At 33.4% G+C, this 18,125-nt stretch overlaps 2 long non-coding RNA genes across 12 annotated transcripts; one reads left to right on the top strand and one right to left on the bottom strand.

The window, feature by feature from the left end:
* The first annotated feature begins 1,334 nt into the window (after positions 1 to 1,334).
* On the top strand, positions 1,335 to 6,497 carry LOC139783482 (uncharacterized). Of its 11 annotated transcripts, none has more exons than XR_011721282.1 (5): positions 1,335 to 1,537; positions 1,596 to 1,687; positions 3,471 to 4,694; positions 4,767 to 4,932; positions 5,163 to 6,497. It is a non-coding gene; the product is annotated as an uncharacterized lncRNA (long non-coding RNA). The 11 variants fall into 11 exon arrangements; XR_011721283.1 differs by lacking the exon at positions 1,596 to 1,687 and having other exon boundaries at positions 1,336 to 1,537; positions 3,471 to 4,008; positions 4,255 to 4,694; XR_011721279.1 differs by lacking the exon at positions 1,596 to 1,687 and having other exon boundaries at positions 1,336 to 1,537; positions 3,471 to 4,388; positions 4,458 to 4,694.
* Positions 6,389 to 9,850, bottom strand: LOC139783483 (uncharacterized). The gene is made up of 2 exons (XR_011721289.1): positions 8,414 to 9,850; positions 6,389 to 8,313 (listed from the first exon to the last, which is right to left on the bottom strand). It is a non-coding gene; the product is annotated as an uncharacterized lncRNA (long non-coding RNA).
* Between the last annotated feature and the right edge of the window lie 8,275 nt (positions 9,851 to 18,125).

Here is an 18,125-nt window from a genome sequence, read left to right as displayed (position 1 = left end):
GCAACACGGGCGCGGTACTGTACTAGGATGGGTGACCGCCTTGAGAAAGCGGGGCTATATGCACATGATACGTAAAGAAACAGTTAAAAAAGCGTTTTTTTTTCATAGATAAAGAAGAAAAACGGTTTTTTATAAACGTTTATCAAGTGGACATTTTAACATTTTAATTTCATAAAAAATAATGTAGATTAAAAAGTTGTCGTCAAATAGACGACATTTTATGGTCAGTCTTGTGACTGCCATTCCAAGATGACGTCCAAATGTTCAAAATCTGACGTACTTTTATTTCGTAACGGCGACGTCATTAATTACGTATTAGTGACGTCAATACCTGACGTCACGGAGATGAGACAAAAGTACGTCATTTTTACGGCACTTTGACGTCATTTCATAACGTCGCAATCGTCAGAACATGACCAAAAAATGACGTTAAACAGACGTCACTTTGCTACCTGGGCTTACTTGTTTCTATTTTTGGTCAAAGTCAGAAACGGTTGTTAAACGTCGTACTTTTTTTAGAAACTTACCCAAGGAGCACAAAAAGTCAAGATGATGTCATTGTGACGTCAAAATGATGGGAAAAAGTCAGAGTTTGATCACTGCACTATCATGAGTCCAAAATGACTGTACAGTGACTCGTCATAAAATCATTACATGACGATATTTTGACTTTCAGGGTTTTTATATTTATTTTCAAAAATATAATTTGTTCAATCATTAGTTTCACAAATTGTTCTGAAAAAGAATATGTTTCAGTGAATTTCTTTAGAAGCATCGCTACAAACGGTTTTTTAAATTTCTGAGGGGAGATTGCCTGGCACTTAATTAAAAATTAAAATTATTATGTGTGTGTGTGTGTGTGTGTGTGTGTGTGTGTGTGTGTGTGTGTGTGTGTGTGTGTTGCGCGTGCACGCGCGCGTGTGTGTGTGTGTAATATATACTGATTTCACTTTATGAAATCTTTATTCATCGAAAATTTTACTTACTTGAATTGATTAATACCGGCTGCAGACCAGCGACACGCGATATCCAATGAGCGTATAGCTTCGCCAAGAAACCTCTATGTACAGCTCATTCTATGTATATCGCGTGTCGCGTGTCGGGTGACGGGTGTCGGTTTCTCGAGAAAGCTGTATATTCGCTCATTCTACATCACGTGTCGCTTTTGGTCTGTACCCGGCATAAGGCCCGGTCTACAATGAGTGTTGTAAGTCGTAAGTCGTAAGAATTGGCCTATCACAGTTCATTATTCTTCGACCGCAAGGAGAATAATGGACTGTGATTGGTCAATTCTTACGACTCACGACTTACAACACCCATTGTAGACCGGGCATTAACTTTGCTGCGCCGTGCTAGATAGACTAGCACGCGGTGCTTCCGTCGTTATTTCTAGGCTCGCACCATTTACCGGCTTGTACTCGCCTGAACGTGCTGCGACTAAAAATTGTAATACGTGGCATTGATAAGTGTTTATAGTCGAATATTCTACTAATATTGTTGTTAACAATCTATAGTGACCATCATGGCTGAGAAACATGTAAGTATTTACTGACGATGAGTATATAATAACCATATTTTTAACCTGTGTTGTACAGGTTATGGAATCACAACAAATTTAACATTAGTTGCTTTCCATTTACACTCAAGTGATCTGAGTCACTCAGTTACGTGAGTATTTTATACTCAGGTAAGATATGTCATTTTGTATTTACCTGCTTATTTTGTTAACAAAGCTATCGCATAATAATACAGATCCATAGCCTCACTTTTAATGTTTAACTCTATTAGATTTATTAAAGCACATGGTCTCGATTGTGGATAAAAACTCAGTTGAATCTCACTTGCCAGCATGCAAAAAGAACGTGCATTTAACTGAGTTATGACGTCACAAGTGAGAATTATCTGAGTTTTGATGTAAATGGAAAACAACTATTATCTCAACTTGTATATAAGAAAACACGAAAATTTGTCGGCCTAACTGGCAATAATTTTAATATCAATCACAACAATACTTAATGACGTTGTGGCGGCTTTTAATAACTATCACCCTCGGCTCAAATTCACGTATGAACTGGAGAAGAACAATGGTTTGAGTTTCTTAGATACTATGGTTTTTAGATATGATAATCGCTTAGTTACAAACTGGTATCGAAAACCAACGTTTTCGGGCCGTTACATCAATTTCTTCTCCAGCCATCCGTTGAAATATTGAAATTAGCGGCAACTTCAAATTAAGATTACGATTTATCGTTAGCTTTTTCCCAGGTGCATCAGACCCGCCATCCGTTGAAATATAAGATCAATACCATCATTAGCCTAGTTGACCACGCAATACTCTTGTCAGATGAGCAGTTTCATGCCGAAAACATTAACTTGGTAAAATCGATTTTATTGAACAACTGTTTCCCAGACGTGTTAATTAATAAACATATTCAAAAACGACTTGAGGAAATTAAAAAGCGGTCGAACAACGATGACAGTGGTAACAACGATGATAGAGGATATAACATCCCAGATTTAAAAAGTTATGTGCCCATTCCCTATTTAAAAAATTTTAGTGAAGGCTTGCGAAGGACCTTTAGCAATTACGGCGTAAGCACCCTATACACCGTACCTAAAAAATTAGATACATTAATTAAAAAAGAAAAGGACAGACTCGAGAATAAGAAATGCACTGACGTGGTTTACATGCTTGAGTGCTCGGATTGTAGTGCCTGTTATATTGGTCAGACCAAAAGACACTTGGAGACCCGTGTAAAAGAACATAGTGCTGACATTAACAGGCGTTCCAACCAGCACTCAGTCGTTAGTAAGCATAGAATGGATTTCGACCACAACTTTAAATGGCAAGACGTTAAAATTTTACATAGGGAACAAAACCTCAAAAAACGGGAAATTTCGGAAATGTTGTTCATTAAAAAACATACAGACGCTATTAACTCACAAAAAGACACTGAAAATCTACCATTAGTCTATGACCGTATTATATCTTCGCTTTAGACTTTACCTTCTATACAATTCACGGTAGTTTGCGTTTGTTTATTATGAATTTACCATTCGTTCTCCGAGCTTTACACGGCATGGTCATGTCTCTAGTGTTTGTACTTTTACATCTCCTGACCGCATATTTTTAACGATGACAATTTGATTTATAACTTGACGCGCAATTATTGTAAGTTTTTATACTTTTACCATTATTTATTAATTTCTGTGTAATATCGGTAATTTGTGTTGTTGCAGCATTGCTAAATATTTGTAACTTGATAAGGACCCAAAGCAGAGGTCGAAACGTTGTTGTGATTGATATTAAAATTATTGCCAGTTAGGCCGACAAATTTTCGTGTTTTATTAATTTAGTACTGGCGAAGAATTATCGTATTGATTTTGTATATAAGAGTCTCCTGCTAGTATTATATTGTATAAAAGAACAGTTGAACTGAAATACTTTTATTTTATTATTTTTTAAATAGAAATTAAAATCACTGAAACGGAAAAGCCGAGGTAATGCGAAGGTCATGGTATCTAAGAAAGTGCGTCAATACGAATTACGAGAACGGTGTGGACTGACAAATGCTAATAGATCTGAAACTGATTTGGAATTTGATACGCATGATGAAATTGATGAAGACAGAAATAGTTATAGTAAATCCGATACTTATCGGGGGGATAGAGAAAGTGATGAGAACGCAGAAAATATTAATGCAACAATTCTGCAAGGTTCTCCAACCCAAATAATCGACGACAATAATGCGATAAGTGATGAGGAAAATACTGGAGATAGCCGTAGTAATTGCAGTGCTGACGCAAGTTCTGAACAAAATGATGATCGAGAGGAAATTGTAATTAAATGAGAACTTGGAGAATTTACAGGATTCTTTCAGTAATAGTGACTCTGAGTATAATGTTTATGTTGGCAACGTTAATCCCAATAATATACCAGTTATTGGCACGTAGCGTGACAGAGATGTTTATATTTTAAGAACACTTAAAGCGTGGGGATTACGAGGCGTAAGTAGAAAAAAAAATTAATGATTTGCTCTCTAGATTGCAACCTCTTTTCCCCATTTTACCCAAAAGTTATAAAACTCTTTTGAAAACTCCTCGAAAAGTTCCTTTGAAAGTAATTGGTACAGGAAAGATGTGGTATAAGGGTATTCAAGCTAACATACGCCAAAAATTATTTGATGCCTATATAATGGACAAAGGTGAAATAGTTGTGGATGTAAACATTGATGGGCTAAATTTATATGACAGTACGGATGGCGAGTTTTGGCCGATTCTTGGGAGTTTTAGTGACGAGGCAGATCCGTTTATCATCGGTGTCTACTATGGCAATAAAAAACCGGAGGATATAAACATGTTCTTAGAAGATTTTGTTGCGGAAACCTGTAAATGTTATATGATAGAAAACGCCAAAGGTTTTCAGGACTTTTACGCAAAACGAAATTTTGTTTCAGCTGTTGTCACTTCAAAGTCTTCGGCGGTACAGCTAGTCAAGGCTGCAACTACTGCAAGAAGTGAGCAGTAAAATCGATATACTTTTGATTAATCAAGAAAGAATCTTCCGGAAGCTATTTTCTGGAGAGCAGGCAGTAGTACGGCCCAAGAATTTGCTGCAGCTGCCCCTCCAGACTCACGAGGCATTCAACGCGTTTCAGAAGTTTCTTCAAAATGATATAAACTTTAATGCTACCGTAAGTATTGTAGTAACCTCGTATAACTAATGATTTACTTGAATAGTGATATTTCGTGTTTTACATTTTTAGGTCGATTATTTCGCTTCATTTTCTCGCGCAGATACAGAAAAATCTGCTGTTGGAAAATTGCTAGCAAAAATCATATCAAACAAACTTGCGCGTATTCTTAATTGGACAGGATCGGGTATGATCAAATTAGGCATTGAAGGCACCCCGCTCCACGAAGCACTTCAGTGTAAGTTGCACTCTGATTGAACAAACGTACATATATATATATATATATATATATATATATGGGCCAGTTTCACCAACGTCGATTAACTGTAACCTTCGATTAAACTCACTCTTCATCTCTTTCTAACTGTCCCCCTAGAAAGAGACGAAGAGTGAGTTTAATCGAAGGTTACAGTTAATCGGAGATGGTGAAACCGGCCCTATACATCTGATTGGCAATAACTTCCCCAGATAGCCAAATGCAGAGAGTTTGCTGCCATGTTGCCAACAAGCAGCTTGTCGTTAATGCAACTAATTTTGACAAACTCGGGACAAGGTGAGACAGCATTATGCTTGTCGGGTTGAACTCATATGAATAATATTTCTATTAACAGCAAATTGATTGCAACGTGACAGCATCAATTTGTGAGGGATTTGTGACAATTTCATATTGTCAACACTTCGTTAGCAACGATATACAATTAAAAAACTTCATAGCTTGACGACATATACACAATAACGGATGGAAATCATTATATATGTGTTGTTGCCGTCACGTTTGCATCATGATGCTCAAGATGGAACGATGAATCATTCATTGCTGTCATGTTGCTGACATGTTGCAGACAACATAACGTACCAATATTGCGGACCGTTTGCTCTTGAAATTGCGTCAACTGATTGCATATATAAGCAGTCATGTAGCTGTATTTGTAACGTGTTCTACTTCGATGTCAGCAAATTTACAGCAAATATGTGAAAACACATGCAATGCATTAGTTTGCTCAATATGCTATATCACGCTTGGCTATCTGGGTCATTGAGTTGTTTTGGTATTTCCAGGCGCTATTTTGAAAAATTTTCCGCAAAGCGATCTTCAAGCTGCCACAGGCAGTATGAAGAGATGGTTTCACACAAGTAGCCAAAGAAAAGTATAAGGGACCTAAGTAATTAGGTATTACCCCTTTTGGGGTAATAATCGGGAATGATACCTCAGAGAAACGTCTGGCCGGACACGCGGCCTTCGTGCATATATTAAATATTGTATTAGAACGAATGGCAATAATGGAACGGTGCATACTAACGATGTTTATAACCGAGGGTGCGCGCCACCATAACTCGTTATCCGCGCTTCATGCGTTTCTTTTGTGGAATTTTTCAAAGCGCGGCTGTAATTGCAAATACTTGCACAGTGTTAAAGTCACTGACCGACGACACCCAATCAGACTCGAGATTCTGTGCTTTTAACATTTTACTTCAAAATATTGATATACTATAATTTCTTACAAGAAAATATATTATCCAGTTTATTAAGTAACTTCGCTACTTTATAATTTATGTCCCTTTATAACTTTATAAGTTTTTATAACGTTTTTTAGTACCATCTGTTCTCGCTGAATTTCTTTCACACATTCCCTGATTTTAAACCATGCCGTAGAACAGTCTAATATCTTTCAACAAATATTGTACAATATATATAAGTTAAAAATTATAATATTATATTTTATGTCAAATATTATACAGTGTTGTATTATGGTACATGTACATCACAGTCACTCAAAATATAATAAATAATTTAAAAATAAACTAGTTTTTAATATATTCTTAAATATAAGTATCTTATTAATTATATATAATATGTACGAAAAAAATCACGAGAAAAGTCAAGAAGACGTTGTTTTGACGTCATTATGACGTCACGAAATCGTTCTTGCCAGGAACCATAATGACGTCATCATTACTTAAACATGACTTAAATATGACTTTTAAAAGATGTCATTTTGACGTCATTTTGACTTATGTGTTCTCCTTGTAATTTCTATGAAAAGTTACAACAAATGACTCCGTCCATCTTTTCGTTTCCCATTTTTATGTTCGAACTATGTCATAGAAACTAGTAGTTTAATTAGCATAGATACTTATAATTTAAATGAGAAACTGCAACTAACTATTTTTTCTTATAGAAGGTTATAGCTTATTTTAGATAGCTGTATAAATTTTTTACAAGAAAACTACAACTTGTTAAAATATGAGTGAGTTGTAAATTTCGGATACTTTATTGTAGACAGTCATAATTTTTTGTCGGAATGACATACCTTCTCATAGATTTTTTTCCGCCAGGGTTGGATGGACTACTTGTATCAATATTTTCCTGACAAAAAGAATGTAACACTCTTTTTATACATACTAGAACACTACAAGCGCGCGCTACGCGCGTGCCATTTAGCTTTTTTTCTATATCATTACACAAAACAACATTTGCAACGCTATTGCTCTTTAATAATAACGCATTAAGAAAAATTTAACGGTATATACATAACAACATGACTTTCAAATGACTTTGTACAGAAAAATCTTTATTTAAATTAATTTCATGTTTTTTGCAACGATATAAATACACTTTTAATAATTAATTAAAAGCCTCGAAAAAAAATACGTACAATTTTTATATACAAAATTTTTAACATGCCTATTATCTCTTTGATTACGAAAGTAAATTCTTAACTCCCCCCGGCCTCGCCCCTCTCTCTCTCTCTCTCTCTCTCTCTCTCTCTCTCTCTCCCTTGTTCTCTATGTTTCTTTCTTTTTCTTTCTTTCTGTCTCTCTCGACTCTTCTTCTTTTTCTCTTAGTTGTCATCTTTAACTTGGTCATATCCCAATCATGGAGAACGAAGAAATTACGAACACACACGTTATCACTATCTTCATCGTAGACGAGTTACGCACAATATAAGTTTAATTATTATTTTAAGGTTTACCTGCCTCTCTTCCTCTCTCTTCCTTTTTTCTCTTTTTCTCTCTTTCTTTTTCTGTCTTCTTCTTTTTCTCTTGTTCATCTTTAACTTTGCAATATCTAATCGCAAAGAATTAAGGAATTACAAACAAACACGCCATCATCATCTGCATCATATACTACGTTTACGCGAGCGTTACTTCTGTAGTAACTTACGATATATCACTCGTTTACGCGGAATAAATTATCGTAAGTTACTACAAAATCCCGTTTACGCGAAGGAATTATCGTAAGTTACTACAGAAGTAACGCTGGCGTAAACGTAGTAATAGACGAGTAACGCACAATATAAGTTTAATTATTATTTTAAGCTTACTTGCCTCTCTTTCTCTTTTTCTCTCTTTCTTTCTCTGTCTCCTTCTTTTCCTCTTTTGTTCATCTTTAACTTTGCAATATTTAATCACGAAGAATAACAAAATTACGAACGAACACGCTATCATCATCTTTATCGTAGACGAGTTATGCACAATATGTTTAATTATTATTTTAAGGCTTACCTTCCTCTCTCTCTCTCTCTCTCTCCTCTTTCTCTTTTTTTCTTCATTTCTCTTTTTCTCCGTCTCCTTCTTTTCCTCTTGTTTATTATCTTTAACTTTGTACACAAAACATCTAATCACAAAGAATACAAAAATTACGAACAAACACGTTATCATCATCTTCATCGCACACGAGTTACACACAATATATGTTTAATTATTTTAAGGCTTACCTCCCTCTCTCTCTCTTTCCCTCTCTCTCTCTCTCTCTCTCTCTCTTTTTTTCTCTCTTTTTCTCTTTCTTTCTCTGTCTCCTTCTTTTCCTCTTGTTCATCATCTTTAACTTTGTAACATCTAATCACAAAGAATAAAAAAATTACGGACGAACACGCATCTTCATCGTAAACGAGTTACGCCCAATATAAGTTTAATTATTATTTTAAGGCTTACCTCTCTCTTTTATCTCTCACTTTTTCTCTCTGTCTTCTTCTCTTTCTTTCTCTGTCTTTTTTGACTTTTTTCAATTTGCGAACTGAACGCACTATCTACACTGAGCGCATACGTACGTATAATATGCTGTCGTCTCTTTTCAATAATTCTCAAACGTCATCTCAGATTTCAAGATTGCCGGCCATGCATATATTAAATATTTTTCTCTCTTTATATACGTATCTTTATGTAACTTTATACAGTAGTAACCTACTCACTATCGTTGTGTGCACAAAACATTTGTACATGAAACATATCGTTAGCAACATTCATGAAAACCGTTAATAACTGAAATAAAAATATAACACAAAGTATCTTATGTAAAATAATAAAATATTAAAAATAATATAAAAAATTATAATAAAAACATTATATAGAATTTATCTGAAACTTATCTGAAATTTTTCGATAACGACCGTTCACAGACGCGCGCTGCGCGCGCGCTATTTAGTTTTTTAAATTTTATACTTTTTATTATAATTTAACTTTTTACTACTATTACTTAATTTTTACTACGTCACACTATTATACTCACACGACATTACGCATTACGCTAACGTTCAAACTGTCAAAACGTTCACACTCCGCGATGACAGCCCCTCACGAGATGTAGCAAGCCACGGCGCGACGGCAATCAATCGAGAGACTGATTTTACCCAATGCTTTAAATCTCGTATTTGAAAAACAATCTTGATACATCCAAAAGGAAAAAAATAAAAAAGAATTAAAATTCTTTTATTTATTCTTTTAAATACCTTTCCTTCCTTCCTTCCTTCTTTCTTTCGTTATTATTTCTCTTCCTTTTTTTACCCAATGCTTTAAATCTCGTTACGTTCTCGTTACGTAGATCCATGTATAAGAAATAACCTTATACATACAGTCATCGTAATACATTTGTACAAAGAGTAAAAACGAAAACCACTTACTGAAAATAAAAAATAACACAAAGTATCATTTCTAAAAAATTAAGAATAAAGATTATAATAAAAATGATTTATAAAACTTATCTGAGAAACAATCTTGATACATCCAAAAGGAAAAAAGAAGTCTCTGTTAATATGTTAACCCTCTTCTACGTAACTGACAAATGTCAAAATACCACCGTTCGCGACAGCCACGAATTGAAGTGACTGGTATCAAAATCAAGATCGAGTTTCGAGACAACCAATCAGCATCGCGGAAAAGAGGCAATTTAACAATAAACTATCCATGCCTTTTTTAGAAAGGGAACAAACTATATAGATAATTAAATACACTTTACCAAATAATTAAGGGATCAAGTAAAATTGTTCAAAAAATTAGCAAACTTTAAACAATAATATAAATAATAAAAATAGAATTTTATAATGGCATTACAAAGAAATACATCACAATAAATAAAAATATATTACATGACAAAGTAGTCTTTGGTGTCGGAACTTTCAATTTGTTCACTATAGCTATCAAAAATATGGTCACAATATGTACACGTTTTTTGATGATATCTAATTAGAGAAACATTTAACCCTTAAATGCCACCCGGGGTCCAGCGGACCCCAGACCCTTTAGAATGATATATTTTCAAATGTTCCCGCCAAATATGGAGCTCATATTTATTTATTTATTATTTATTATTTTTTTGATTTTGGAGCCAACATTTTAACTGTTGGCGATCTTAATTTTTTATATTATGTTGAAATTGAAATTTTAACAATATAAGTATTTTATTCTCTTTTCTAAGCCTTGAACAACATTGAAAATAATTTTTATAACTAAATATCAAAAAATCAATAAGTAAGGAGACATTTTTCATGCTGGGGTCTTTTAGACCCCATGTGTCATTTACGAGATTCTTGAGAGGTGTGGCATTTAAGGGTTAAAACACATTACTAATTTGTTCCAAGTGTGCTTTATAAATGCAACTTCTTTGCACCAAGCCTGGTTTATTTATTATATTGATATCGAAAAAAAAATTTCAATATTAATATTTTATAAACTATTGCGCATTGGACAGAGTTACTGTATCTTGTATTAGTGAATGGAATGTACTGTAACATATTAAAATTTTAGCAAAATTTAAGGGGTCGAAGGTTGGGTCCCCTTGTAAGAATATGTGCAGCAGTTTTGTCTTTCAAACGTCGTTACGAATTTCACAAACATTCCTTATTCTATTTTCTTTAAGAAAAAAATAAGTAAATATATTTCAAATTTTTATATTATGCTTATAGCTATTTAAATAATTGAAATATTATACCTGGTTTCGTAAGAAACCGTTGATCTTCAGTAGATTTTGGAATATCTATTTTGGGAGAGTCATCACGTTAAAGCCTTTTCAAATAACTTACACAATAATAGATCTTTATATCTAAACTAGCACAAAGACGGCACAGTATTGCTTTTCACTTATATCCACTTTCTTTTGTTTGGAAATACATCTTATTTATTAGAACGTCAAAGAGTGAATGTGATTCCTCGCACATAAACATATTCGAATTAGGTTTTGTATAGTAAATCAAATAACTGTCATACACTGCGAGATTGATTTACTTTAATTATATTTTCTAGCTCTAATTTCTTTGTCTTTTCTCCTTTTAATGCTCATTGTCAGATACACTGCTTTATTCTAAATAGATAGAAAATAAAAAAATAGGCGATTAAAATGAATATTCCACGTATTCGTCAATTTAGTGCAACGGATACAATTAGCTTCCCCGTTGGGTTTTCAACCTTCTGGGTAATAGGCCAATAACGCGTTCAAGATCGTATTCATGGGTTATAGTCGGCGAAACGCGATGTGATATTATAGCACTCTAAAAAATAAACAATAGGCTTTGCAAGATGTGCGCACACATGGAATGAACGCGAAATATTTAACAATTTAACATAATAAAGTAAATGTCAAATATTTTATTTAATGCATCACATGATAATTACTAATAAGCGGTTGATATGACACAGTTCTCTGTTGTCATATATCCCTCGATCCTGCAATTCATATAATATGTATACATAATCTGAAATTAATTGAAAAATTATATCTTGATAGTTATCGTAAATTCTTATTCCCGTTTAACAAAACAGAATACCATGAAAGATTGTTTCTCTAAAAAGCTGTTATTTCGATGGAAATTTTGATAGTTAATCAATTCATTGAACATACTAATCAAGTTACTAATTATCCATTGAAATGAACTGTGTTGCACTGACCAACAGAACAGCATGCAACATGTTGCCTGCAGGCTCGAGTCAATGTATAGAAAATATTTACATTTTTTACGTAGAAAAAATAAATAATATAGATAATATCACAGCCCTACAAAAAAAAATTTTTTTTCTGTCCGGCGGACCGGACTAGTCAATTCTTACGTATTTTGGGTCGCTGAATCCGAATCCGAGGTCAGAATTCAAAAGCTGGTTCGTGTTTTTTTTCTAATCTCAAAAAACATACTTTTTGCTTCCTCATGGAGGAAGCTTTGTTTTCGTAAATTCGTATATGAACCTTTGATTGCGTATAAAGTTGGATCTAGTCAACCAAATTTAAAAAAATTATATATGAAATAGGGGTAGAAGAAACCAAAGAAAAGATTGGTTTTTTAGTTTTTTCTGCCAATATGTTCATATTGTTGTAAAACGTCGAAATATCGCCTAAAAAAAAATGTCGGTATGTATGTATGTGTGTGTGTATGTCTGTGCCAAATTTACCGAAATTTCTATAACTCCAGAACTAATCAACCAAATCTTAACCAGATATATATGAAATAGGGGTAGAAAAGACTGAAGATTATAATAGAATTATTAAAAATTGTTAATAATAAAGGGGTTACCAATTTTTGTTAAAAAAAACAACCAAGTTTACTGAAATTTCTATAACTCAAGAACTAATCAACCAAATTTTAAAAAATTATATATGAAATAGGGGTAGAAAAGACTGAAGAATATAATATAATTATTACAAATTGTTAATAATAAAGGGATTACCGATTTTTGTTAAAAAAAGAAACAACCAAGTTTACTGAAATTTTTATATAAAAATTGTTATATAAAAAATAATAAAGGGGTTACTTCCTCTATGAGGAAGCCAAAAAAAAAATACTAATAATTACTTCTACTTGCACACTTAAGAACTATGAGGAAGCAATGTGCAAGTTTCTACTTGCACACTTAAAAACTATATGAAAGCAATGTGTAAGTTTCTACTTTTTAGTACATTTTGAGCCGTAATGAAAAAGCGCGAGCTAGTTTCGAAATTCTGACCGTGGATTCGGATTCAAAAGCTTGAATTACATAACAATTGACTAGATTTTTTAATACAAAATGGCAGATCCAATATGGCGGACCCAATATGGCGGATGTTTTTTCAAATTGATCCGATTCGCTTGAAACTTGGTACTCAGGGGTTTTTGTGGTCGCTGAGTACGAATCTGATGTCAGTTTTCCAAAATTCAAAATGGCAGATCCAGTATACCCGATGAGTTTTTGAAAATTGACCAGATTCGCCTAAAATTTGTTACTCGAGGGTTTTTGGGGTCGCTGAATACGAATCTGACGTCATATCATAACATAATCACACTGAAAATGCAGTTTTTCCCACATGACTCTGAGAAAGTACAAATCTTATATATTTGACGTCCAAGATCACAATAGTCAAAGTATATCCACCCTGGCGAAAATGAGAAGTTTCATAAACGTTTGTTTGATGTTTACGTGAGCGTTTGCGGAAGTTCGTTGAGAGTTTAGAAACGGTCAGGAGAGAGTTCGTAGAGCGGAAATTGCAACGCTGCAGCGTTTGAAAGGCGTTTGTATATAGTGTTTTTGAGAGTTTGCACAGCGTTTACATGACGTATGACGTTTGCTGAGAGTTCTTTAAAACATTTAGAGATCCTCTGTTAAGCGTTTAGGCTGCATTCGGAAACGTCACCCGGGTACACACGGGTATACTCCCTTCTCTTTCTATCTCAGAGAGTTTCTAAACTCTCAACGAACTTCCGCAAACGCTTACGTAAACATCAAACAAACGTTTATGAAACTTCTCATTTTCGCCAGGGTGGATATACTTTGACTATTGTGGTCTTGGACGTCAAATATATAAGATTTGTACTTTCTCAGAGTCATGCGGGAAAAACTGCATTTTCAGTGTGATTATGTTATGATATGACGTCAGATTCGTATTCAGCGACCCCAAAAACCCTCGAGTAACAAATTTTTGGCGAATCTGGTCAATTTTCAAAAACTCATCGGGTATACTGGATCTGCCATTTTGAATTTTGGAAAACTGACATTAGATTCGTACTTAGCGACCACAAAAACCTCTGAGTACCAAGTTTCAAACGAATCGGATCAATTTGAAAAAACATCCACCATATTGGGTCCGCCATATTGGATCTGTTATTTTGTATTAAAAAATGTAGTCAATTGTTATGTAATTCAAGCTTTTGAATCCGAATCCACGGTCAGAATTTCGAAACTAGCTCGCGCTTTTTCATTACGGCTCAAAATGTACTAAAAAAGTATGTTTTTTGAGATTAGAAAAAAAACACGAACCAACTTTTGAATTCTGACCTCGGATTCGGATTCAGCGACCCAAAATACGTAAGAATTGACTAGTCCGGTCCGCCGGACAGAAAAAAAATTTTTTTTTGTGGGGCTGTGTATTCATATAAAAAAAATAAATTGTAAAATATTTGATATTTTATTCTAATAATTTAATGAAATGTTTTACCTAGAAAAAAGATATAATATAAATATATTTGGAAAAAAATTCAGCATTAAATTTTTATTAAAAAGGGTACCCCACGTTAAGATAAGCAAAATGCCACTGTCAATGAAACGGAAAAATGACTTTGGATTTGCATAAGTACACTAAAAAAAGAATTTTCTACGATTTTTCCGACCATCCATACCCCCTCCTTTTCCTAGTGGCACCAAAAAACCGCTTTTTTTGAAAATTAGTTTTTTTCTCCGGTTCCTTCATGTTAAAAATTTTGAAAAAATTTGAGAATATAGCTTATAAAAAGTACTTAGCACACAATTTTTTTGAGCTTTAGGCGCGTTGAATACCTAACCTAAAAAAATAAAATAAATATTTGAATCAATTTTTTTCTAATTTCTTTGATAGTTGCAGGTCTAATTACTCTAGAAAATTGTATATTTTAGTGTTCTCCCAAGCAGCAAAGCAGGGCATCTTGACCAAATCAAAATCAGATTGCCCTAATTAAGTGAAGAATTACCAACTTTCGACATAAAAAATGTCTTAAAAGTCAAATAGCGTTTAAAGTGTTGTGTACAGGTCGAAAATTACGTAGTTTAAACCTACAAAATGCCTTCAAAGTTCAGTGACTTTAAAATTATACATTAGGTTATAAATGACCAAACTTTGATCAAAGATGTGTCTTCAAAGTCGATTCAACTTATAAGTTAAAATTAGAGTCCTGTTTGAAGGAAATGTGACCTGGTTGTATTACTTAATTTCAATCTCATAGGCGATATGACTTTAATTGGTCAGAATTACCTAATTTTTACCATATATAAGTCCTATATGTTTGACTTGACTAATAGGGAATATTTTAGGCGCGAAATAGACTTCGCATTTCTCTATATATCGATCCAGCGATCTCGACTTCATAGTCAATCTAACTTATAAATAGGGAAATCGGACTTATTAGTCAAAATGCCTTATTGATCGACAAGATGACCTCAAAGTCAACGACTTTGAAGTAAAAATGCCCCGATCAAGGAAATCTGCCCTCAAAGTTTGGTATTTGGTTTTCACAGTAGGGGAATTCGACCTACAGGTCGAAATTCAGACGAAAACGTTAAATCGGCCATTATTATGAGAACTAGTATGTCCGCCATGATACGCCAAAACGCTTTCTAAAATTAGGCATTATAAAATAAATTATATTATATCTCTCGGAGTGACTAAGAATTGAAAAAAAATCTATTTCACGATACTTTTCACGTAGGTGCGAGATTAAAATATTTTTATTGTGCTAAATGCAAAACTTATTATTGCTAAATAATTAACGATTAATTATTAATTGCTTAAATTATTTATTTTCGACATCGCGTTGCTTTTAACGAAGTAAAATAAAATTCTGTACAGAAAATTTTCTTTCGCACTTATATTTCTGTCACATGTCACACGATATTCAGTTTCAAAACCGACGTAGTGGTGGACTCTGTTAATATTTTATTCTGAGTTTCCATGGGTGGTTGGAACCATATGCTATGACTGTAGCATAGACATCCGTCTTGGTAGAACTAATATGGAATATATATTTTTTCATGATGTGCAGCGCTGCCATCTACTAGATGTCTCAAAGACAAAGGTTAGGTCGAAGAGGGGGCACAAATTGGTCAAAATTACCAAAATATTACCGATATTCGACCTTCTGCTAGGTCCATTTCACCAAATCAGACTATGACTTATAAGGCGAAATGCCTTGCATTACCTAATTTCAACCGTAAAATTACTTCAACTTTATTCCCCACTTACCTTCTTTTGACGTCGATTCGACGTAAGTTGGGCTTGGTCGAACAGACTTTTGAACCTATCAGAAGGTCGAATAAACGTAATTTCGCCCTATTTTGCTGCTTGGGCTACATGTATTAGAATTTTTTCAGATTTTTTTGAATGGTGGGCCGTACTCAAAAATGCGAAAAACCCTATTTTTAGCCACTTTTGGGCCTTTTATGGTCCTCAAATGATTGATAGTGCCTTAACTGACTCTAAAATAAACATAATATATTACTTTTGGATATATGTTGTCAATATTTGATACATTCCGATACGTCTCATATGTTTTTGAGCATGAAATCGGTCATAACTCAACGAGAAAACCCTACTTTTTGTATAAAAGTGCCTATTTTTCGTCGATTTCTGGATTTTTGGTTATTTTATCTAAGTTTTTTTTGCATATGATTGGTAAATGTGAATATAAATATAATAAAAAATTGTACCTCTTATACATATATATTTCAAAGAAATCGTTTATTTATTCAAATATATACATTTTCATGAAAAAAAAATTAATTTTTATCATTCCATGATCGTCTCTTTAATCCTCCTCGTCACTATCTTCCTCAATTACTGGTGTTACTTCTTCGAAGTCAAACAATGTTGTAAGTATCTCAGCTGGTCGAATAATCCTTGACAATTATCTTGCATGAGACAGGTAAAAAACTATGGCGACTATATGCGAGCAACACCCTATATAGTTCTGTTACCATTAGCGCCGTTACAGCAATAACGTCTGACACCGTTGAGTTCCACACTATCAGGTTGATATTGTAAATAAGATTTGTAATATCAACCTGATATCGCCATAGTTTTTTACCTGTCTCATGCAAGATACTTGTCAAGGATTATTCGACCAGCTGAGATACTTACAACATTGTTTGACTTCGAAGAAGTAACACCAGTAATTGAGGAAGATAGTGACGAGGAGGATTAAAGAGACGATCATGGAATCATAAAAATTAATATTTTTTTCATGAAAATGTATATATTTGAATAAATGAACGATTTCTTTGAAATATATGTATAAGAGGTACAATTTTTTTTATTATATTTATATTCACATTTACCAATCATATGCAAAAAAACTTAGATAAAATAACCAAAAATCCAGAAATCGACGAAAAATAGGCACTTTTATACAAAAAGTAGGGTTTTCTCGTTGAGTTATGACCGATTTCATGCTCAAAAACATATGAGACGTATCGGAATGTATCAAATATTGACAACATATATCCAAAAGTAATATATTATGTTTATTTTAGAGTCAGTTAAGGCACTATCAATCATTTGAGGACCATAAAAGGCCCAAAAGTGGCTAAAAATAGGGTTTTTCGCATTTTTGAGTACGGCCCACCATTCCAAAAAATCTGAAAAAATTCTAATACATGTAGAACACTAAAATATACAATTTTCTAGAGTAATTAGACCTGCAACTATCAAAGAAATTAGAAAAAAATTGATTCAAATACTTATTTTATTTTTTTAGGTTAGATATTCAACGCGCCTAAAGCTCAAAAAAATTGTGTGCTAAGTACTTTTTATAAGCTATATTCTCAAATTTTTTCAAAATTTTTAACATGAAGGAACCGGAGAAAAAAAATAATTTTCGAAAAAAGCGGTTTTTTGGTGCCACTAGAAAAAGGAGGGGGATGGATGGTCGGAAAAATCGTAAAAAATTCTTTTTTTAGTGTACTTATGCAAATCCAAAGTAATTTTTCCGTTTCATTGACAGTGGCATTTTGCCTATCTTACCGTGGGGTACCCTTTAAAAATGCATTACAAAATGCGATGATATATGTAATAATGTAAATACAATAACAAGAGAGACAAAAAAATAAGAGTAAAATAACAAAAGAATAATAATAATTATATATACAAATTTTAATATTTAATGTTAATCACACCCATAGCCTTGTAGTATTTCAATTTATAATATACGTATGGAATACAGAGAGTAA

The sequence above is a fragment of the Temnothorax nylanderi genome, unplaced genomic scaffold (assembly GCF_030848795.1).
Source record: "Temnothorax nylanderi isolate EJ_2023f unplaced genomic scaffold, tnyl_v1.0 TNYL_tig0504_pilon, whole genome shotgun sequence".
Classification (NCBI taxonomy): Eukaryota; Metazoa; Arthropoda; class Insecta; order Hymenoptera; family Formicidae; genus Temnothorax; species Temnothorax nylanderi.
Note: the sequence above shows the minus strand (reverse complement) of the source record. Positions and strands in the feature narration are given on the sequence as shown.